This window comes from Lampris incognitus, chromosome 18 (genome assembly GCF_029633865.1).
Source record: "Lampris incognitus isolate fLamInc1 chromosome 18, fLamInc1.hap2, whole genome shotgun sequence".
NCBI lineage: Eukaryota > Metazoa > Chordata > Actinopteri > Lampriformes > Lampridae > Lampris > Lampris incognitus.
This window is the reverse complement of record NC_079228.1, coordinates 19,434,693-19,458,828: the sequence shown is the minus strand read 5'-3', so window position 1 is coordinate 19,458,828 and position 24,136 is coordinate 19,434,693. Positions and strand designations below refer to the sequence as shown.

Sequence of the window (24,136 nt, the reverse complement as noted above, 5' to 3'; positions counted from 1 at the left end):
TTATATGGCAAAATCAGCCTGAGTGTGTGTGTGTGTGTGTGTGTGTGTGTGTGTGTGTGTGTGTGTGTGTGTGTGTGTGTGTGTGTGTGTGTGTGTGTGTGTGTGTGTGACATTTCAAACCCACAATAGACTTGTTCCTTTCTCTATGAGCGGCATAAAGAAAGGCAAGTGTGACAAGAGGGGAAGTCCTCAGCCTTGGTTACCGTAACTGTGAAAGTCGAGCCCAGTGTACAGTAACATGAGGCAGGGAAGTAGAGTGTTGTAGCTTACTGGCCTCTAGCCAGTACAACCACAGGGTGCCAGAGTGTTGAAAGGTGGGGTTCACGAGGTCCTGTTCCACAGCAACTAGCTTAACAGATTTGCCTATTTTAAAATGCTATATGCCCCTGGGTATCTGGCTTCAGTGAGAATGGAACACAATCTTTGGAATGACTGTGTGCTTGATTGTTAAGACTCTTGGCCCCCAACCAGCTTTGTTTGGTTGAGATCGGCTCAAACCACAGATCCAGGATTATATGCCCCCTCCTCTTGTTGCTCATTTGGAGCTATTAAGTGAATAGCCATATCAAATTTTGGAGCAGCAGCCGTTGCCTCGGTCCGCATTTCCTTAACTGGGTTTTGGTTCACAAAGCATGCTGACATTGGTACTGTTTGTTTACTGAAGTTGCCACAGTGCTGCAATAAAGAGAAGGCACGGGCTAAGTAGCACTGGCGGTATCCCTGACTGATTGACACCTCTTTTAGATGCTGGTGCCAAGGCTGTCTGCTGAAACTATAGCAACAGGTAGGAATAGGATCTGCCATAGTCACTAGTGTTTACAGCTTCCTTGTCGAGCTACTGGAGCCATAGTTAGTTAACAGGTGAATAACTCAGGCCAGTGCTAGCATTTGCTATAGGAAAAACTGTTGCTGTATTTGTTGTTGTTATTGCAGTTTTATTTTACATTGTTGTTAACCGTTCCTGATCTAGAAAGTGTTAGATTTGAGGTGCCTCTCTGGTCTGGAAAGCTCTGGGTTTTGGCACACAAACAAGCTTGCTGTGTTTTTCTCTTGCCTGGCCACTGTTTTGTTTCTCGCTGGAGGACATGTGGCCTTTTCTTCATTTTCCTCAGCAGCTTATCAAAAACTTGTAATGTGTCCTCCACACCAGGTGGCCTTAAGCTACTCTGTTCATTTGGGTCATGGGCTTTGTGGGATAGATTTGTCGCTAGAAACTGATCGAAGATAGCAGGTTATATTTTATCTCCAGGGAGTCGACAGCCATCTACTCAGAACTATGCTCCTTTGTAACATTTCACCTCCCACTGTTACTTCAGCTTGTCTCTGTAAATGTTTAAAAAAGATCACCACTGCTCTCCTCTGATCTCCTCGTGAGGGACACCAACAAGCCCTGCAGGAGCACTTGTTGCTACCCTTGAGATGTTTGTTGGTATGGCAACAAGTATCCCCTGATGTTGTCAGAAGGCCAAGCTAGTCTCCAAAATGTCAGATGACTTGATGCTGCAGTGGGACTCCACAGTTCTCAGCAGGAATGTGAGCTGGCCTTACCTTGCTGTATGGGCCCTGCTACTGCATGCTCCAAGGATCTTTTGTACTAAAAAAAAAAAAACAAACAAAAAAAAAACCTACAAAGCTCCTTAACACCATAGGAAATGGCTTTTGCTAATTTGCCACAAAAGAGATGATTCTGAATTTTAATATTAATTGATGCCATAGCTTTGTAGTTCTCGCAGTATATTGCTATTAAGTGTTAAGGGATTCTATTTAGGTAGGACATAGCAGTGTCTTCCTAGTCTGAAAACTTGGGCTATTGGGGATATTAAAGTGTCTCATTGTTTGATATCACTGATACCGCCTAACATTGGTGCGGCTCATACCAGCACGGCAAAGTTGCTCTATGTGAGGACATGCTTTCTTTCATGGAATTCGAAGGGACTATCAAAGTCAAAGATCACAAACAATTCTACAAAAGTTGTGATGGCATCTCTTTTCTTGTGCAGATTTCATGGAATTGTGCACAACCCCTTTTGCATGCATGAGCATGCGGAAGAGTGAACAGAGAGGGAAGGGGTAGAATGTTGTCATTTTCTTGGACAATTAAAAATAGAATAGAACATTGTTATAATGGGACTCCAAATATACCCAAGCAGCTGTTTGTATACCTATGCCAGCAACCCAGGTAAAACTTGTGTGTGGAAATGCTGTACAGGCAGATAGAACAGCTGTCCAGGCCTTTCTTTCCAATGTGTCTTTGTCTGGCCAGGCAGGGTGATGACCTTCTTGCATCGAAGCCGATTTAGATTTGTGACACGATTATGACTCATTAAAAGAGCTCACAGGCAACTAGAGACTGTTCCTAGACCCATTTTCCAGAACAACAGGCCTCCCTGGCTTCCCTTGTTAGGTGTTAACTGTTGGGTTGGGCAGTAGTTCAATATTATCATTTATTGTCTTTCAATTGTATTGGGGTGAATTTCCATATTGTGACACAATTTTGGTGTCTGAAGTAATGAGAATCTATTACGTAGGCCTAAAAATTCTCACAATAAAGTCTGAAGTATTCAAACAAGTAATTGAAAGCTAGTTTTGGTTTGATATTATGCTTTACTTTACCTCAGTTGGGTTCTTATATTTGGTATTTTTGGATATGTAAGTAGATATATTGTGTGTTGTTCATTTAGAATGTCCTATGATTATTGTGATTATATTTTCAGTATTGCCCAGCACTGGTTAACACTTGTTCAAACACCACCCCCTCTTCATAGAGGAGGTGATGTTGACAGGAGGTTATGTCAGAGAGAACTTTTTTTGCATCCACTGTTTAGGAACACTACAAACACTGGGTCTGAATGAGGATTTTGACATTAGTGTTTTGCTATAAATAGATAATAGATTCTATATATTCTATGCTATATGATGGCTGTAGCCTGATGCTTGTATAGCTTTTATCTCTATTGTTGTTGTGTTGTGAATATTGTAAATTATGCAACTTCGATGTGCTTTGTGTTTCTTGACCGTCTGTATTGACAGTCTTTAAGTTGTAGTCCACCATATCTTGGACTACAATTCCCTTGGTGTTTAGTCACACAAGTCCAACTGTTCGACACAAGTGTTCTGCATGAAGGCTGATCAAGTGACGTTCCCTCGTCCCTTTATACAGCCGCATTCACTTGCTATCTGTTCATGCCTTGAAGAAGGTCTGTCCGAAAGCTCGCAAATAAAAAAAGATTATTATACAGATTCGAGGGTGTGGATGCCCTTTTCATTCAGTCTAACACTTATTTCCATTTGTGTGCTGTATATTTAACATGCATTTTTACAAACCATTTGTTTAGTGAGATTGATATCTTAAACTAGCCAATTAAACAATTAAAGCTAAAAAAATGTGTGCTAAAATGCTATATACCTTCTAATTCAAGTTAATGAGGTGCACAATTGGGCTAACTTGCTGCATCAACATTAGCTGACCATTAGCCTTTAGTCCCATCTGGTTACTACTGGTGCTCTAATGCAATTAAATTGGCAGCTTATTTATTTAAATGAGTTTAACCTTTGGTTACGGCTGCATGTCAAATTTGCATCCTCTTCAAAAATGTTGCAGTTGGCGATTAGTGCACATTGGTTGTGCCACCAGTATGAGTCACATTGGAGCCCAGACTTTTGGAACACCATTGGCATAATGAAGTACAATGAGTCATGGTAGTTCATGAATGCAGTTTCCGTGCTTGACAGCTTTCAATCTTCGCTTTTTAAAAAAACTACAATGGATTTGAGCACCAGCTTGTGAGGAATGGCACCAGAAATGGATATGAATATAAAATAATTTTGTAGTGGTCGATTCACCTGTGCTTGTTGCCATGGAATTAATATGACAAACACAGGCTAGTATGCACATGGAATGAATCACACTAGCGGTGTGCGTTTGTTATGAAAGGACCATTGCAAGATCACGTTGTGGTTGTTCTGGATGGATACATGTCAACAGTGATTTGGTGAGCCATTAAAGTACTCGGGAAATGTTTAAGCGGCTTTGGTCAGGAAACAGGTGAATGTTCAAACTACTTAGTCTCTAAAGGCTGGTTTGGCATTTTCTTACTTTGCAATGAGTACAATGTCTTTGTTCTCACTGTCTTCCTGTTTATTGGACTTCGAATAGTTTTGATTTGATTAGCAAATGTAAAGCTTGATGATTTTATTTTATTTGTTTATCGAGGCAAATAAGAGTCAATGCCATTTTGGTTCTCAGTGCATTAGCAAAAGGGTTACAGCACGTTGTTGGCAAGATCACTTGGTGCCTAAGAGCTTATCTTGTCAAAGGCAACATGGTCAGCTGTATTCCCTCTGTCCCCACTCATAATCTTCTGAAATTCTTGTCAAGTGTCTGCTTGTTCTTTTTAATCTAAATAATCTACTGTTGCTGTTGTTTTCATGTCAAGTTTGAGGAGCTAAGAGGCTAGGCTACAGAGGGGCTAACAGCCTGGCCTTTGTCTTGATACTTTTTCTTTTTTCGCCTCTGTCTCTTTTCATTCCCCTTTCTAAGGTACCCAGGCCTGGTCTCTTTCAGTTCTTTCCAGAGAAAGATTGGCCCTCGCTCCCCACACCCTCCCTTCGAAGCACAATTGGAGGCCTTTGATCGTCACACTGTTTATCTGCGCTTACTCAGGCTGGAAAAGCAGTGTGATAAGTGGGTCTGCCTCATGTGATTTTGTGTAGGGGGCGTTATTTTGCTGATTGAAACAAGGGCTGGGCAACAACGTTGTCTTACCTCCCTCTCTAGCACCCCTTTACACACATGACAAACCATAATAATGATTTACTACATCCAGCATAAGAGCAACTTGTAGCCTGTAGGAGTGAAAAGGTAGCCCCTTTAAGAGCAACTGGGAGACACAAGCGTGTGTGTGTGTGTGTGTGTGTGTGTGTGTGTGTGTGTGTGTGTGTGTGTGTGTGTGTGTGTGTGTGTGTGTGTGTGTGTGTGTGTGCGTGCGTGCGTGCGTGCGTGCGCACGCATGTCAACAGTGTGCTTTATTTTAAATTCCATCAACCCTTCAGTACAGCTTTGGTTCCATATCATATTGTGAAACACCGGTGTTAAACCAATTGTTGGTCATATCTAACAAGTTAGCTTTTATGCGGCAATGTTAAATAACTGGGACTGTCCCGAATACCATTTTTTGGGCCCTTGAGCTTCGGTAGTACTCAGCAGCAACTATTCAAAGCTTCGGCTTGGGGGGGGACTCAGTCAACCGTTTCTCTGTTCTTGGCTGAGATGGACAGCATGTCGCTGCAACACATGTCTTTAGTTTAATTTAAATGCATTCATTTTTAAGGATTCTGTTCTACAGTATTTTTGATTGTATTATTTATTAAAGAGAACCCTTTTTGATTCATACGTCAATGAAAAAGTCTGATGGGCAGGATGAAAAGTAAACAAGCAATGACTGACATGGATGATCAGACGACTGGTGTTGAACTTGACCAGGAGCTAATGCATTGATTTTCTTGACGTTCATCTTCCCCAAACTCCTGACAAATATCCACACCCAAAAAGAGAGAGCAATACAGAATTGGACATTTCTCTCAGAAACTAATGCTTTGTCTGTGAAATAAGATGAAACATTCAAAATGGTGTCATCCATTGAAAAGATCATGATTCTACCTCCCGGGCTCTGGAAATACTTTCCTCGACAGTCCAGCAACTTATGATCGATGTTGGGCAACAAAAGGAGAAAATGTTAAGTCTGGAAGAGGAAGTCTGTAAACTAAGATCGGAAAACAAAACCTTGAAGGAATTGGTGGCAGATTGTCAAAGATACAGCCGCAGATGGTCCCTTAACTGAGTGAAAGAGGAGAAAGTGGAAGATATCAAGAATGTGATAATCGACATTCTCAGCAAAGTGGCTCCGCTGATATGCAACAAGATGGGCAAACTTGTCGACATTGTACACTGTCTTGGGCAGCGGAGAAACGATGGTTCTCAGCGCTCTACAATTGTGCTCTTTTCTATGCGCCATTACTGAGACATTGTTTGGAGAGAAGCCAGAGGTTTGAAATTTCTTCAGGACAATGGGCTCTGGATCACTGAGGATCTGTCACCCGAAGACAGAGCTGCAAGGGAAAGCGTGGGCCTTTGATTAAAAAAGCCAGAGAAGAAGGTACGAAAGCTGCTTTCAAGGGAGGCTCTGCAATCATAAACCGAAAGAAAATTGATTGTGGAGATTTAAAGTGACCAAAAAATGGAAACCATTCACATTTTATGGACCAGGGTGAAATCCTGACTGAAATAAAACCCTGACTAAAACAAAATCACCTAAATGTTATAGGACAAGGTGATACCCTGCTTAAGTTTAAGAAACTGTTAGGCTAATGTCATAAGTTCTGACTGTGATATCAGACTGGTAGCCTATGACCAACATGCTGTATTTGTATGGGTTACAATAATACCAGTTTACTGCTACCTCATTCTCAGGTAGGTTACGTCTCCTCAACTTTAAATCCATTTTTGTTTTTGTATTTTTTCCTCTTTTCTCTTATTTTTGCCTTATGATGTTCAAATCCTTAAAGGTAATTTCACTTGGGCGTAGCGGTCTATTCGATTGCCTTCCAACACGGGGATCTCCGGTTCAAATCCCCATATTATTTCCGGCTTAATCGGGTGTCCCTACAGCCACAATTGGCCGTGTCTGCGGGTGAGAAGCCGGATGTGGGTATGTGTCCTGGTCGCTGCACTAGTGCCTCCTCTGGTCAGTCAGGGCACCTGTTCGGGGGGGGGACTGGGGGGAATAGCTTGATCCTCCCATGCACTACGTTCCCCTGGTGAAACTCCTCACTGTCAGGTGGAAAGAAGTGGCTGGCGACTCCACATGTATCGGAAGAGGCATGTGGTAGTCTGCAGCCCTCCCCGGATAGGCAGAGGGGGTGGATCAGTGACTGGGAAAGCTTGGAAGAGTTGGGTAATTGGCCAAATACAATTGGGGAGAAAAAGGGGGAAAAATCCAAATAAAAAGGTAATTTCACTTAACGGGGTATTCGTGATAACACTAAAAGGAAAGCATGTTCTACAATGTAAACACAACAATGCTGACATTATACTATTTCAAGAGACTCACTCATGTGACTCAGATGTGAAATATTGGAAATCTCAATGAGGAAACATGATTTACTGCAGTCATGGCTCCAACCACTGCAGAAGTAATGATTTTTCTTCACCGATTCAAAGGTGATGTTTTGGAGAGCTCTTCATTAATTGATGGAAGATGTATTTTGATAGTTGTTATGATAGATGACACTACTTTCATCATAGGCAATTTCATCATAGCCCCAACTCTTACAACCCAAACAACGTTGATCTTGGGCTGATCACAAATAAAGTTAAAGACCATCAAACCAAATATCAAGGCTTGTACACCCTCTTATGAAGTACTTTTAACATATCCCCAGATGACATAGTTGACCGCTACCCTGCAAGGCTTCCATATGGAATGTTACATGCCATCATCTCATCGCTTTGTACAGAACTCTGTCCAACTTTACATAGTATAACAAGAATCACACTTTGAAGCTTGATGACCATTTCAATATTAGTAGAAGTACTTGGGAATATTTTAAATTTAAGGTAAGATGCTTAGCTCTTCAATGCAGTAAGGAGTTGAAGAGCATTAGAAACCATTATGAAGCTGAAGTAATGGCTAGACTAAATATACGAATAAATTTGGAGGTGGATCAAATGTTAATGGATCTTGCTAAGAGGGCCTTTGTCCGATCTAGGGCTAAATGGATCGAAGAGGGTGAAAGAAATACTAGTTATTTTTTTGCACTTGAGAAAAGGAACACTAAAAGAAACTCATTATTCTCTCTCAGTATTAATGACGCTACAAGCACTAACCAAAAAGAAATACCAGATTTTGTATCAACATTTTATGAAAACCTATATAAATTAAATTCAACACAGAAGTGTGAAAAATTTATGGAGCATATCTAGAGTGTTGTACCTTCTATCAGTGATGGATTCAAAACTATGTGATGCAGATCTCACAATTCAAGAAATAGATGAAGCCCTGTATTCAGTGATAAAAGGTAAAGCACTGGGAGTAGATGGTATATCCATAAATGTTATCTACACTTCTGAACATGAACCATTATTTTTTTATGTTCAAAGATTGTATTGATGATTGAAATAAAGTATTGCCAAAACCAGAAAAAAGATACATTACTTATTGAAAATTGACATCCTATATCACTGAACAATTGAATATAATATCTGTGCTTCAAGACTGAAGAAAGGGTTGGATCAAATTATCAGTGAAACACAAACTGGGTTCATGAAAAACCGTCACATAAGTTGTAACATCAGACTTGTGTTGGATCTTTTGGATTACGCAGTCAGTGGAGAGCAATAGTTTTATCCTTTTCATACACTTTTTTAAAGCATTTGATACTTTTGAGCATGCTTTTCTAATACAGTCACTGTAAATATGTGGTTTTGGAGATAATTTAGTTAATGATATCAATAGCTCTGTGATACTGGGTCAGCAGACGTCCAGCAATTCAACAAAAACAGGAGTTTGGTAGGGCTGTCCTGCCTCTCCATTTTTGTTCCTCATAGTTGTCGAATTATTGTCTCTGAACATTGTTAATTAAATTAATTTCAAAGGTATTACCATCCTTTGATAGAGATCTCTCAACTGGCAGACAATGCCACAATTTTTTTAAGAGATGAGTCAAGTGATACATGCAGTTAATTCTATAAAAAGATTCTCTGAAGCATCATCAGGTCTATGATTGAATGTATCTAAATGCGAACTGCTCCCATGATTGGAAAAAATACTGGTAAAAGATGCTGTAAAATACATGGGTGTACACATCACCAAGAATCCAGTCACCAGACATAACTTGAATTTTCAGCTAAGACTAAAAACAAAAACCCTCTTTAATAATTGGTTACAAAGACACCTGTCAATATTTGGAAGCATTTCACTCACAAAAGCTAACGGTCTTCCTCAATTTGTGTACCCATTGCACTCACTATTTATCCATGACATGACTTATAATGAAGTGAATAAGATATTCTTCAACTTTATTTAGGGGGGGGGGGGAGACCCAGAAACTTAAAAGTCTGTTCTTTCTAATAAGAGGAAAGGAGAGGGTCTTGAAATGTTAAACCTTAGGGATGTCATCAACACTTTCAAAGTTAATTTTCTAATGAAATGTATGGGTTGTCCCAACTCTGGAATTGTATCCCCACCCAAATATTCAGCAAACTTAGTGGTCTTAATGCCCTATTATTGTGGAATTATTCTCCAACAAATGTACACATAAAATTATCAGTGTTCTATTAACAGGCCTTATTATCTAGGAAGCTATGCTACAACCACAACTTCTCCCCTCACAAAGCCTGCCTCTGGAATAATGGCGACACATCAATCGGAGGCAAATCACTTTTTCTCCCTTTATGGCATCAAAGAGGTATTAACAATTTGTCTTATATGTTTAATGAATCCGGTAACTTACTTTACTGTGAACAGTTTATGTCCACTAATGATTGTTCTATCAAGGAATTCTGTTCTGTAACTAAAGCTATACCAATTGATCTGTTGTAATTAATGAAAAACCATTTCTAGGGATGGGTACCGAAACCCGGTATTAAACCGGCACCAGTTAAAGACAGTAGTATTGATAAGCTCCGACGTTAACAGTTCTGCTATTGGTATCGGAGAAATGTAAAAAAAAAAAAGTCATTTTTCGGCTACATAAATTTTATCTTGCACCTTTCATCTCACCAACTGTGTTTCTAATTTGCAATAAAATCAAAATGTTTGTCTATGATACATTTTCGCTATTCCCAATCCAGAAGAGAGATCTCTTACTCGGAGCCTGTCGTATGTGTGAGCTGAGGGGCGGGGCCAGCTCTTTGCCGCTCGCTCTCAGACGCGCGCACACAGACCCACAGAGCCTGTTCTTGGTGACAATGGCAAAGAAAACGGAACATACAAAAGTCTGGTTATACTTCACTAGAGTCGATGCTGACAATGTTCGTTGCCACAACTGCAACAAGTCTTTTGCATATAAGGGGGGAAACGCAAGTAATCTTTCCAAACGTCTCGTGCAGGGGTCGGCAACCTGTAGAACACGGATGTTTTGTTTTTTTCTCCAAATTTGCAGCAGTATAAATTAAAACCTTTATTGTTAGAACTTTTCTGGTCATATTCAGTGGCAGTTATTTACTTTGGTGAAAGACTTGAACAGATTAATGAAATATATTGAGGAAACCTGCTTTTGGCTTCCAACATGTTTCATAATGTAGCAGCAACATTCAGTAGACCACTGAATTAGAATCAAAATAAAACCTGTACATGAAATAGAGCATCAAGTACAACAATTACATTGACATCAACGAAGTTCACATCCTTTTTATTTAAATCCCCTATTTACAAAGATGGCCTCATTCAGTGTATGGAATGGGATGGAAATGGAGAAAGCTACTACCCTTCAGATTCTGTGTGACAAACAAAATTGGAGAGGTCAGTTTCAAAATTTTACATTGAATCTAACCTTCAAATTTGACTGTTTCAAAATGTATGAACGTAGACAATATGTTCTTTCTGTAAACAAAACGAAACTGTTCATTTTTTTTTTTAGAATTGCTCTAAAGCATCATTGTTTTGGAAAGACATAGCATCCCATTTATTTAGTTATTTGAACATGAACAACACATTTTCTCTCAAGGATGTAATAATCTACTACCAGGATGATGGCTGCAGGTACATTGAATATGTCACAAATTTTGTAAGACTACTGGAAGAGTACTGGTGAAATTTCAAATCTATAAACAGAAATTCGCTAATTCCATCCCAAATATTCACCACTTTGTTTGTGAAATTGATGTTTTTGAATTCTGTCAATAATATTATAATGACCACGGATGTGTAGACTCGCTGGTCCTTGGCTAACGGGTCGGACCCTTTCATCGACATGGTTAACGTAGTTGCCTGTGGAGCGGGTACCCAGGTTTGCGTCCTGGCTGCGGTGGATCCCAGCTGCCCCCTGAATTCGCTACAATATGAAAAACTGAAAATGTAGCGTTATACTTAATCACCTATATTAATTTATGAACGGAAACCTTTGGGTACTGAGCTGGATTTTTTGGATTGTTGGACTGCTGTATGCACGTTTCCCTGTATCATGTATTTTCTTTTCAATTTCTTAGTAATTTTCAGTTTAAAGAAAAATCTTCCAAAAATGGATGTCCGCCTAAAACAAGTGCTCCATGTTTGTGTGCTGATTTGCGGCGATAAAACAGAAGAAAATGAAAAGAAAATGGGTGAATTTTTTTTCCTCGCTGTGTGCGTGTGTGTGTGTGTGTGTGTGTGTGTGTGTGTGTTTTTTCTATACGTCACATTTTCACATTTTGCACTGCATTATCTTATAAGGAATTTGTGTTTTGAAAGGCGCTATACAATTAAATATCACTATTGTGTTTCTGTTACTGATTCCACACCTTTGGTACAGAATGTCTTGTATAGTTTACAGATACAGTATATACATGTTGCATATACTTTGATATTGTTTCAGTGTTATATTCAGACAGACTTTTTGTAAACTTTGTTGCAAACATTATTTGGAAAGGTACCGATTAACATTAGTAAGATAAAAAAGAACTTGTGTGACGGTCAAAAAAGCACCAGTGTAGCAATTTCAGTACAGTGGAAAAATTGTAAAAACAAAACAAAACGATCCACCTATATATATAAAAGTTAATCAAATGCTGATAATGTAAAAAAACAATTAGCTTATTAAAAATAGCTTTTCATTGGCTTTCATTCTGATCATTGGCTATAAGCTCGTCGCCGGCTTCATTGCCAGTCACAACACGTGTCACACTACAGGATTTGGACTCCCCGACAGGTCGACATATTTAGTCTGCTCGATAGCCAATATGGCGAGTCTCGGCTTGCTACTTTGAACAGTTCACGCATAGTGCTAAAGTGCCGACTTGCGAGTACCACGAGCCAACGCCGATTTGCCTTTGATCTGCGACTTTAGTCGGGGAGCTCCAATGGCTGTCGAGGAGTGAAAAGTCAGAGCTAGGATCTTGTGGTGTGAACTAGGCATAAGGCTTATTTACTTGCAGTGAAGTTGGGAGACCATCACATAGCGATGCTATTGCAGGAGGGGACCCGAATGGAATGCAGAAGGGCAGGCCTCAGGAATTTTGTGTTTGGTGGTTAGGGGTTATGCATTTATAGAGTAGTTTTGTTTGTTTTATTTATTTTACTACCCGCCTGTAGTTACAGATTTTATTGCAATTATGTAAGATTAAACAATAGGGCTATTTTGCAAGCACAACTGTAAGTGGTTTACAATGTTTATTTCAGCATGTCAGACCTTTAGGTCACAGTTATAGCAGAGTGAGGCTGAAATTGTGTTGGCCCACAGTTTTTCTTTGCTTGTTTTGTTTGTTTTGATAAATGTTAATAGAATTGGGTTGGTTTCTGGTTTGCCGGTTTGATGTACGAGCTTAAACCGGGTGATTTTATGCAAACCAACTGAACCGGCATTTGGGGCAGCATCCATGAGCTATTTTTAGCCCTTCCCGAGCGGAAGCTTCACAGCAAACGGAAGTCAGACATCGGATGCACTAGACTAAATTAGAAATAAGCAGTTTGTTGTAATTTTCTTCATTTTTTGCGCAATTTTTTGCCGTTTTCACCTATGGCAGCATGTATGCAAGTTGGTGTTGTAAACACAGCCATGCTGTCAAACGTGCTCCGCATGTCTGACTTCCTGTGATGCATCCATAGCGACAGCGATGCTGTGACATCAGTCGGATGCTGCTGGCGCTAAAATCCAACTTGTATTGCATTAGTAATAAGCAATATGACAACGTGATTTAACATAGCTAATGTTTATTAACGGATTTACTGAGCTACTAGTGTCTGACAGGTCATGCACAATTTGTCGAGTCGGCGCCATTAGTGCCGAGCCGACGACACGGATATCAAACTTCAGTAGAAGTGGGTGGGGGGAAGATGTGCACAGTGCGTTTATTTACTTTGTTTGGAGGTTAGGAGAGAGACAAGACATAGCAGAGTTAGCGTCAAAGAAAATGAAAACTGTGCTAGTATAGCAACATTCTGGATACGAAATTGACAAAAGAGGTGAGCCGAAAAACATAGACGAGGTAACGCGTAAACACCACACTTACTTAATGTGGTTGGCAAACCAGTTTAGAGGTGCATTACCGCTACCAACTGGACTGGAGTCACTAGACTCATTCAAGGCTCGTGTTTCACTCGGGAGCGGCTACTGAAGTCAAGTGCGGCACCTACCGGTGAAACTCCGTATACCAGTTCAGTTCGGCGTTACGCCTTTTTGAAAGTTTTCACATCGGCCCAACCCTAGACATTACTTTACCAAGCGAGCCATGAGATGTTACTTCAAAATTATCCACTAGAAAAATCTGCTGCCTTCACTTCTACACTATGAAAAGATCTATTGCTATTTGCATCCATTTCAGAGTATTTCTACCTGTGGTGGTGGGGGAGTTGTATATCTTTTGGTAACAGCGGTAATAGCCCTGTGAAAAACACTGCTTTATTATTGCAGACGGAGAAAACCACAAGCCTGAGTCAGACTGTCTGCCTATGGTTCCACCTTGGCACAGGTAAACACAGATGTACCCTCTGTGACTAACTTTTAAATTACCAGGCCCTGATTTTTCAGCAGGCAAAACAGATATCAGTTCAGCTGTTCTTGTTCAGCTCTAGACACACAGGTGTTCTTTCCTGAGTAACAGGTTGAAGTGATGTACTGGTGTAGTTGTATTTTGTCTACGTTCCACCCACAGATGAGATTAACTATTGCCTCGAGTACCCTTCTCTACCCTCATGGGAGTTGTGCTAAGGGCAGTGCTCTCAGAAGACTCTCGAAAAGACGCACCTGTTCCTCCACCATCACATGACTCTGTTCCAAGAAACCTCAGGCAGAGCTCTCGGGGAAAAATCCCCATCATCACCCTCTTATCAAAATGCTGTTGAAAAGCGTAAGGTCGCCCAAAACTCCTGACTCCCAAGTATCATTTCCAACCCAAAGCTCAAATGCAAATGCCGAGGCATGCAGCACAACAACAGTCTGGGCTCACGGAGTTTCTAGTTTATTTACATGCCCAGCCTGCCCTCATCTAGTCTTGTCCAGACTTGCCTTTGCTTTTAAAAGTCTCTTGCATTTTACTCTGGGTATTGCAAACCAGGGGAGGCCGCAGAGATGGAATAGAAGTACGACAGAATAGCTTTGGTTGTAGTGGTGTGTGTTTGTGTCTGTATGTATGCATGTTTGCATGCCTTTGTCTGTGAGTGTATGCCTTTATGCCTGTTGAAACATGGCTGACATGTCGAGGGACTGTTGCGTACATTACTTCCTGTGTGTGGGTGTTTGCTGATTGCCGTGGTGACCTGTCAACACGCCCCGTGTTGAGTTGCCTCTCTCCTGGACTCTGACCCAGCAGCACATAGCTGGCATTTGTTTAAAAAAGTATGAAGGTATTTCTCTGGTCTTGTGACTGTGCTGGAGGCTTAGAGTGTGGCATTTGAAGTAGGCTACACTTTGTGAATGTGTGCGGGTGTTATTTTGAGGGCAGCCTCAACTTGGAAGTGTAAGCCACACACACCCTGCCTATCACATTGTTGACGTCACAGTAAGCAACCAGCTGGAGCCCAAGGGCCGGTGTGAACCCCAGCTTTATCACGGCAGCATTATCACTATTATGCCCATTTCAACTTCACTTCGCTTTCTCTCACACTTTTCACCTTGCCTCTTTTTGCTTTCATTCTCTCTGTTTGTTTAATTTTGCATGTGTCCTGCCTGCCTATTGGTGCTTCATTTCTGTGCTCCTGTGATGCTTTCACTCCGTATCTTATCACGCTTTCCACATTTTACTTGGTCTCTTGTCCCCGTCCTCCCTGCCTATCCATTATCCAGTAAGCACTCACACCGGCCACAGGAATGAAGAGAACCCTCTGTGATACCATCGTGACATTTGGCGCAGAGCCAGAGGCCCTGTGCCTCTCCCCGCTGATGAATTCATGGTTTCTGCACTGGGAATCTTTTTGCGTTCTCTCCATACTTGCTATAATTACAACTGGTGGTGGTTTGCCTATGCTTTTCTTCAGCGAGTCCCCGGTCAGTGCTAGCTGCACCAGACAGCTCAAAGAGGAAGGCTGCGGAATTGACTTGGTCAAAAAGGGAGATTTAAACAGTTGTACATAAGTGTTCCTACTAGGAAAAGTGTAGCTGGTGATGCACTACACAACTTTTAAAATCTGAGCAGATTATGTAAATACTGGGCATCTCTCACTCACCGACTCTGATTTTTGTAGTTTTATTTATTTTTGTATTGGTGACTGAAAAAATGGGGATCACACAATTAAGAAATACGCAAGACGAGGGATCACACACGACCCAACTTGTCATTTGCAACTGAACTGAACAAACTCACAAGATGCTGGTAAGAAAACAAACATGAGCTGTGTTTCTTTCTTTGTGCAGTTATGATAGGTCTTGCTGTTCACGTTGTGCAGGCACTCCTGTTCTTGTAGTTATAATTTTTTTCTCACTTTCAGTTTTCATGGGCTATAGATGGGATCCATTCAGATTTGTCATTGACCAGCATTACATTGCCTGCACATCTTAACGTTGTGCAGGCACTCCTGTTCTTGCCACAATTCCATTAGCTTGTCTTCTGTTTGTGTACTCCAGTTCACCTGCGGATAGCTCCTTTGTCTGATTGCCATTTTTCTTTTCCTATTACATGTAGTTATAATTTTTTTCTCACTTTCAGTTTTCATGGGCTATAGATGGGATCCATTCAGATTTGTCATTGACCACATTACTCTGTTACATCCAGATTCCAGTCGTAAAAATCAAAACATGTTTAGTGGCTCTGACTTGCCCAAAACTAGATCGGGAGGCAAGAGATTAGAGTTTGTAACCCTTGCACACTTCTCGATTTTCTGTGCCAACCGTCCTCTCTGACTGCCCCAGAATCTGCAGACTGGTGCAGACTCAGTCAGATTGTATCCTGGCTATGATTGGGGTAAGAGTTGTCTAGTGTTAAGTTGGTGGGGTATTGGATTGGATTTGTGTGAAGAGTTGGCAGGGCCCTTTATCTTCCCTGTGCTGTCCATGTTTTTGTCCTTCCCCCTTGGGTCAAGGACTTCGAGCAGAGCAGTTCTCCCCCTCTCCTTACCTCTATCCTTTGGCCTCCACCCAGCCCGAGATGGCAGGCACTCCCCTGCTCCCTGGCTTGCCTCCCATAAGGCAAATTAGCCCTCCAGCTGCTCCAAAGCAGCACAGGCCAGTCAACCCTAGCACAGCTCCAGACAAAACAGCAGCAACAGACCCAGGCACACCCGTAGACCACCAGACTGGGTTGGACTCAGCAATAACATCTGACCCAATGGGAAGGCGAAGATTGATTCAGACGTTCCGCAATTTGTGTGTCGGCTTTATGCTGTGCTGCAGTGTCTGTTGTTTAACGCTTTAGATGACATTTTCAGACATTCAGGGTTTCTTTTTGCCTTGCATGCTGTTTTTTTTTTTTTTTTAATCTAATTTTATATCTTGACACCTCGCGACTGTGCACGCACTGATGCCCCAAGCCACCCATCAGTATTCACCTACATGTTATCTTGACCTAAGCCTATTTTGGTGGGGCTGGGGGTGTTAATGACTCTGCAAGATTTGCTACAGCTCACTGCCTTAGCTTCACCATTTTCAAGTCTCATAGCAGTTAAATCCCTTATATGGTGAAATGGCTTTTAATTGGCTTCCCTTTGCAGCACTTCACTATCCACCCACTCGGTGTACCAGTCCATTGCTGATGGTATGAGATTCACTGCTGGTAACTGTCAAACATACCAGCTGCCCAGTGTCTAATGTGCTGATAAAGTGTGGTTTTGTCAATTCAGATGTAGTCACACTGCAACTAACTTTTGTCTTTCATTTTAAAATGCTATATGCTTTGGGTTTTTGCCGCAGGTTGATGGATCAATTTGAAATGTTAATCATGCTACTTACAAGCAGGGTAACCTGTGCTTTTGCTCCCATTCTCTAACCAGACTTTTAAGCCTTGAGCACCTATTTAGATTCTGTAGTCCTTTATGTTCTGAGATACTGTGGTTCTTCATCACCCAGTACATCCATACCACCGCTCTTTTTCATCTCTCTCTCTCTCTCTCTCTCTCTCTCTCTCTCTCTCTCTCTCTCTCTCTCTCTCTCTCTCTCTCTCTCTCTCTCTCTCTCTCTCTCTCTCTCTCTCTCTCTCTCTCTCTCTCTCTCTCTCTCTCTCTCTCTCTCTCTCTCTCATAAGGCTAGTTAATAATGTAGGATATCGTGAACACACCAACAAGCTATTTTTAAAGTCAAGTGCCTTGAAGTTCAGGGATTTAGTAGAATTTAACACAGCACAAATAATGTTCAAAGCAAGAAACAATCTACTACCGAGTAATATACAAAAAATACTTTCAGATAGAGAAGGGGAATATAATTTGAGAGGGAAATTATGTGTTGTACAACTTGAAGAGCATGGGCGTTTCAATCTGGGGGGTAAAATTGTGGAACAGTTTGAGCATGGAACTCAAACAATGTACAAACATTACACACAGTTCAAGAAGAAGTACAAATGAAGAGATATAGGGATGACAAAGAGTTGTGTTAACTGTTTAAGTTTTACTTATCTCTAAACATTTCTTATTACATTTTTTTTCCATTTTTCTTTCTATGACAGTGGATAGTTGGGTTGTATTTAGCATTGAGATCTATTTATTCTTGGTATATGACATTAGGATGTCTTTTTCTTTTTCTGTTTTTTTCTCTTTCATATGTTTTGATGTTTTTTTTTTCTCTTATTGTTCACAGTAGTTGAGTTTGTATTGTGCAGCACAACTTGCATTGAATTTGACCTATATACAGTACGGTGGGAATTGAGTTTGAAATGTATAGTAGCTGAATTAAGAGTAGGTGAGAAGGGGTTGGAAAAAATAAGTGTATACTTCCGGCTACTCCTTTTCCGACATGTAACAAATAATCTGATGCATACGGAGATTTGTTTGCTGAGTTTGATGCGTGTAGTCGTTGATCACTTCAGATTATTGGCAATGGCTTATCTGTATGTTATATCCTGCTTATTTATTTACAGGTTTGAAATCATCATTCATTCTCGCTCTTGCTCGCTCTTGCTCGCTCTTGCTCGCTCTCTCTCTCTCTCTCTCTCTCTCTCTCTCTCTCTCTCTCTCTCTCTCTCTCTCTCTCTCTCTCTACTGTGGGATATTTCTGGGAGGCCAGCTGACTGGGGCTTCTCTCTCTATCAGCTCTCACGCCCCCCCCCTCTTCACTTTTTGCAGCTTTTCGCCAGGGAACACGTTACAAGGAGCAGGGCACTAAGGGAACTCTCTCTGGGCCAATGCTGAGGCCTCTGCCTCGACTTACTGACCTTTTTCCCTGTTTGGACCGCCTGCATATGCTTGCACACATACAGCTTTTTGCAAGCCTAGCTGTTGTTTCACATGTGTTTGTGCATGAAGCAATATTTCTGTCATGTTCATGCCCACACATCTACAGGAAACACTAGCATGCATGCAAGTTAAAAAAAAAATTTCTCTGACCAAAACGGGAAACTGTATGAACATTTACTACATTAGTCCAAGATAGTACGTAGGTCTCATTTATCATTAAACGTAAGCAAACGTGATTTTCAGCATTATAGCTTCATGCTGTATGGCTAACATGCCACTAGCTGCAGTAATTCTGAAGAGTCTTCTGTCTGTCTCTTAAATGTTGCCAACATTGTGTGGGAAAATGTCCACCATTGACATCACTGGTGGACACAGTAAATGTGAAAAGGACCATACGTCCTTGGTTTGCAGCTATACCTTCGGCGGGCTACATTGAAATAAGCCACATTGTGTAGGAAAATGAGAATAAGTGCTATATACAGCTGTCGTAGCAAATGCCATATAAATAAAGACAGTGTTTCACAATTTTTTTTTAGAATTTTGGCAGTGTTTCAGAGACACATAAAAGACAGCTGTGCATTAGTGCTGTTATCCCAACAGCAATTATTTAGAAAGACACATCACCTGGTATTTAACATTTTTATGAATATCGGCATTGGTCGGTTACTCTAAGGGGGCAAGATGAGCAAAGTTAAACGTATCCCTACATTACATGGAATAAAACTCATCTTGGGAGTTACATTCTTATTTACGAAATTTGTCATGAAACCTAACATCCATCCATCCATTTTCCGAACCGCTTATCCTGCTCTCAGGGTCGCGGGGATGCTGGAGCCTATCCCAGCAGTCACTGGGCAGCAGGCGGGGAGACACCCTGGACAGGCCGCCAGACTGTCACACAGGGCCGACATACATACACACACACACACACACACACACACACACACACACACACACACACACACACACACATTCATACCTAGGGGCAATTTAGTATGGACGATTCACCTGACCTACGTGTCTTTGGACTGTGGAAGGAAACTGGAGCCCCCGGAGGAAACCCACGCAGACATGGGGAGAACATGCAAACTCCACACAGGATGACCCGGGATGACCCCCAAAGTTGGACTACCCTGGGGCTTGAACCCAGGACCTTCTTACTGTGAGGCGACTGCACTAACTACTGCGCCACCGTGCCGCCCTGAAACCTAAGTTTGTTACAAATAAGTGTTGGTACGAAGTGATGTGTGCGTTGGTGTACAAAGAGTGTAATGAGTAATATGATACAAGTCCAGGCAACATATGTTAGTAAGAAAGTCTTGATGCATGCTCAATAATCCAGGTGAGAAAATCAAAGAAGGTTGAATCAGTTCATCTGGACACAACGTTTATTGAGAAAAATGTGTCATTACTCAACTATGTGACATCTTCGGTCTAAACTGACTGCAGGTGTTCAGATGAACTGATTCAACCTTCTTTGGCAAGTAAGAAAGGCTTTGGGAAACAATCTGGCCAATAGAGGAATGGAAAAATAAATGATATGACAAGGCATATTTAATATGTCATACATGTGGTGCCATGTTTCGTATCGCAGGAATTTTACAATGTTGACAAAGCATTGGTTGCAAAAGATCCATTCAATTGCCCTGGTATGATTAGCTAATTCGCTAGCTGGCTCAGAGTTAGCATGGCAGCTACAGGGCTTGTTAGTAGACATTCAGATATCGCCCTGATTCAAACTGCTAGGTTTTACAATGAAATAGCCTTATGTTTTTGCCTTTTAAAAATGGTTAGTATTGGCATCTGATGTGTAAAACGTACGCTAAATTGCCTTCTAGTCAAACATGATTGGTTAGTACTACCCAGAGTAAAATGGAACTCTATCTATCTATCTCTCTATCTATCTATCTATCTATCTATCTATCTATCTATCTATCTATCTATCTATCTATCTATCTATCTATCTATCTATCTATCTATCTATCTATCTATCTATCTATCTATCTATCTGTCTAGCATATATCTATCTATCTATCTATCTATCTATCTATCTATCTATCTATCTATCTATCTATCTATCTATCTATCTATCTATCTATCTATCTATCTATACACTCACCAGCCACTTTATTAGGCACACCTGTCCAACTGCTCATTAACGCAAATTTCTAATCAGCCAATCACATGGCAGCAACTCAATGCATTTAGGCATGTAGACATGGTCAAGACGATCTGCTGCAGTTCAAACCGAGCATCAGAATGGGGAATAAAGGTGATTTAAGTGACTTTGAACGTGACATGGTTGTTGGTGCCAGACGGGCTGGTCTGAGTATTTCAGAAACTGCTGATCTACTGGGATTTTCACGCACAACCATCTCTAGGGTTTACAGAGAATGGTCCGAAAAAGAGAAAATATCCAGTGAGCGGCAGTTCTGTGGACGAAAATGCCTTGTTGATGCCAGAGGTCAGAGGAGAATGGCCAGACTGGTTCGAGCTGATAGAAAGGCAACAGTAACTCAAATAATCACTCATTACAACCGAGGTATGCAGAAGAGCATCTCTGAACGCACAACACGTCGAACCTTGAGGCAGATGGGCTACAGCAGCAGAAGACCACACCGGGTGCCACTCCTGTCAGCTAAGAACAGGAAACTGAGGCTACAATTCGCACAGGCTCACCAAAATTGGACAATAGAAGATTGGAAAAACGTTGCCTGGTCTGATGAGTCTCGATTTCTGCTGCGACATTCGGATGGCAGGGTCAGAATTTGGCGTTAACATGAAAGCATGGATCCATCCTGCCTTGTATCAACGGTTCAGGCTGGTGGTGGTGGTGTAATGGTGTGGGGGATATTTTCTTGGGACACTTTGGGCCCCTTAGTACCAATTGAGCATCGTGTCAACGCCACAGTCTACCTGAGTATTGTTGCTGACCATGTCCATCCCTTTATGACCAGTGTTCCCATCTTCTGATGGCTACTTCCAGCAGGATAACACGCCATGTCATAAAGCTCGAATCATCTCAGACTGATTTCTTGAACATGACAATGAGTTCACTGTACTCAAATGGCCTCCACAGTCACCAGATCTCAATCCAATGGAGCACCTTTGGGATGTGTGGACCGGGAGATTCGCATCATGGATGTACAGCCGACAAATCTGCAGCAACTGCGTGTGCTATCATGTCAATATGGACCAAACTCTCTGAGGAATGTTTCCAGTACCTTGTTGAATCTATGCCACGAAGGATTAAGGCAGTTCTGAAGGCAAAAGGGGGTCCAACCCGGTACTAGCAAGGTGTACCTAATAAAGTGGCCAGTGAGTGTATATATACACACATATGCTAGTATGCTAGCAAGCTAGCATATCTGTATATATATATATATATATATATAGCTAGCTAGCTATCTAGCATATATATATATATACTTGTGTTGTTGCCTCCTGACTAGATCCTTGCTTGTGTTGTATTGGCTTTCAGATGTACGTCACTTTGGATAATTGCGTCTGCTAAATGAAATTATAAATAGTGAAACCCTTAATCATTCAGACATGCAACCCTTTCTACAGGGTATTGTTTACTTTTTAGCTTATCTGAAACTGAACCGAATGTGTAGTGTGCTATACGCATTGATTTGCAGACATGTTAACATTGTCATTTACAGACATTTTAGTCTTGTTGTTTACCCACATGTTGTTAGCAAACATAGTCATCTTAGAAACTGGAGAGAAAGAAGTAATTGCTGCGCCCTTTATGCATGAGTGAATGTGCAAAACAGCCGTAAGGGAGTATTGGTATCTTGAGATTTTACCCCAAGACTAGTACAATTTGATACCAAAAGCCATGAGTAACATCATAGATTAAAACAAAATAGTTTAATTTAATGCATTTTGGTACACAGAAGCCTGTGTTTATTTAATGGTGGGGAAAAACTGTATCCGTATTGGCTGATGCTTGACTATAAACTGCAAATAAGAACATTTCAATCCAAGTAGTCTTCGAGACAGTTTACTTCTTTAAACACTTTTTTTATTTGCTGTTGTTGTTTAGTTTATGTATAACTGACATTTTATTTCAACAACACTGCACATCATCTCTAATATTCAGCCAAGCTAAAATAAGGAGGCAACATAATTAAGACATTGCCCGTTTTATATTAAGAGTGAAGCATTGGCTTCTGTCCTTATTTACCAAACATAGACATGACTATATTTAATTTTAGGGCTCTTGTATAGACTGCCTGTTGTATTTCCTGTGTGGTTAGACATGTAATCTTTTGGAACAGAATTGGTCTCTGTCTTTGTTTGGTCTATGCATCTTCCATGTGTGCAAATTGTTCTTCCATGTGTGCAAAGTGTACCTACTGAACCAGTTTGCAAATTTCAGTCATTTGCATGACTTCCTGACAGTAGAGGGGAGGCAGGCTGGCCTTCTCTTACCACAGTGTACCAGCTGCTCTGATGACAAGCTTACACAGAGCTGTGGCTTGGCCTCACTAGACTTCTGTAGCTTCCTCCACCAGCTTTACTCTGTGCGCTTATGCAGTGCAGGAAAAGGTGCACATGTGCAGTGCAGGAAAATGTGCAGTGCGGGGTGAATTGTAATCAACACTTTTAAATTTACCATTATTTATCACTCATCTGTCCCATCTTCCTAGTGGTGAATGGGAAAGCTAGTCCAAGGAAAAGGGCATTATGTTGGAGTTCAAATTCGTCCAGGGGAATAGAGGGCCACTTGGGCAGATATCATAACAGCTGAGTCCAGTGCTGACGGTGTGTAAATTATGCTAATGCTTCTTAACCACCACTCACACCTCACGCTTAGCGCTTCAGCACATGTATGTAAATGCCTCCTTTAAGATGGTGTTTGTTCTGTCTTTCATCGGTTGTCTCTTTTAGCCTTGCTATTTACTGAATTGAGAACTAGACCGTATTAAAAGGAAGATTCTGCTTCTGGGCAGCTAGCCACAATCCAGTTGCTTTCTATCTAAGCACAAGCTGTCATTGTGGCGGTGTCCTTGGCTTGTCTTTTGGCTTATTTGTCCTCAAGTATTTCCAACATGTCTTTTGTCTCTCTTGTAACTCTTCTAAGTTTGTTGAACCTCTATGTCTCATCTCCTGTTCCCCAGCAGTGGCACTACAAGTGAATGGCACCTGTTAACAGCACTTACTCATTCCCCATCTCCACCCTCTACATTTCTGTAGGATTAGAAGCTGATGACAACAAACCTTAGAAGCGGCTTCCCCTTTTCTGTCCTCACCCTGCTCATCTTTCTTGTCCAAGTGTTAACAGTCAGTGTGTAACGTTGCCACGTTGTGCTCGGTGCATCTCAAAGGTGGTAATTAAAGGCGTCAGAGGATCTAGCCCCTCCAAAGAGCCAGCGCCGCTTTGATGAGTGGCCTTGTGGCTGGCACCAAGCATAAAACACAGTGAGGGGAAGGGAATGAGAGGGAAAGAGCAAGTGAAGGAGAGAAACCTAAAGGGGAGTGGGTTGATGCTTTTTTGACTTGAGCTCTGAGGTTGACACTCAGTGAGAGAATAAGTGGTGGTCTATGGAGGATTTATTTGGCCGCAATTAAATGTCAAAGTCCAAAGAGAGAAATAAAAGATTAAATAGATTTTACTC

At 41.2% G+C, this 24,136-nt stretch overlaps 1 protein-coding gene across 2 annotated transcripts in view; it reads left to right on the top strand.

The window, feature by feature from the left end:
• ptp4a2b (protein tyrosine phosphatase 4A2b) overlaps positions 1–24,136 on the top strand; it is a 36,495-nt gene that overhangs the window by 2,731 nt on the left and 9,628 nt on the right. The window contains exon 2 of one of the 2 annotated variants that reach the window (XM_056298974.1): positions 13,606–13,663. The exons of the other annotated variant lie outside the window; for it this stretch is intronic. The gene's annotated coding sequence lies outside the window, so the exon portion shown is untranslated. The remainder of the gene's footprint in view (positions 1–13,605; positions 13,664–24,136) is intronic. 2 annotated transcript variants of the gene reach the window in all.